Source organism: Penaeus monodon, chromosome 28 (assembly GCF_015228065.2).
Source record: "Penaeus monodon isolate SGIC_2016 chromosome 28, NSTDA_Pmon_1, whole genome shotgun sequence".
NCBI lineage: Eukaryota > Metazoa > Arthropoda > Malacostraca > Decapoda > Penaeidae > Penaeus > Penaeus monodon.
The window spans coordinates 16027889-16028393 of record NC_051413.1 but is presented as its reverse complement, the minus strand read 5'-3'; positions in this window follow the sequence as shown (position 1 = coordinate 16028393).

The following is a 505-nucleotide window of genomic DNA, read 5'->3' as shown; positions in this document are numbered from 1 at the left end:
TCGGCATTCGTCGCACCTGGCCACTAGAGGCCCCTTGTAGTTGAAATTGATAATTTTTCGTGAATATCAACCAATCACAACAAAGTTCAACAGGCTTTCTTAGTGTTACATGTCCGATAGTTTTGTGATTTTTTTTTTATTATCCACTGCGCGAAAGCAGTTATATGTTGTAGTGAATTACAGAATAGAAATTTGATAAATGATACCATAAGTAATGCGGCATCCTGCAGTCCGTTACCCATTTCTCAAGAAAATGTGTTGCTTCATTAGACTTTTCCAGGGAGGACTCGCCTTCCGGGAACTGTCGTGGATGCCAAAATGCCCCCAGTTTATCACTGATACCTTTTGCTAAATTAGTTTTAGCCGAGTCATCAGGAGGAAAGAAAATGAGAGAGAATAATAGAGCATTGCAGACAGAAAATTTAATGATGTGTATATATGTTTACGTTTCTCTAGTGACTAAGAGCGACGACATCGACCCAGGTAGCTAGTGGCACAATATTCC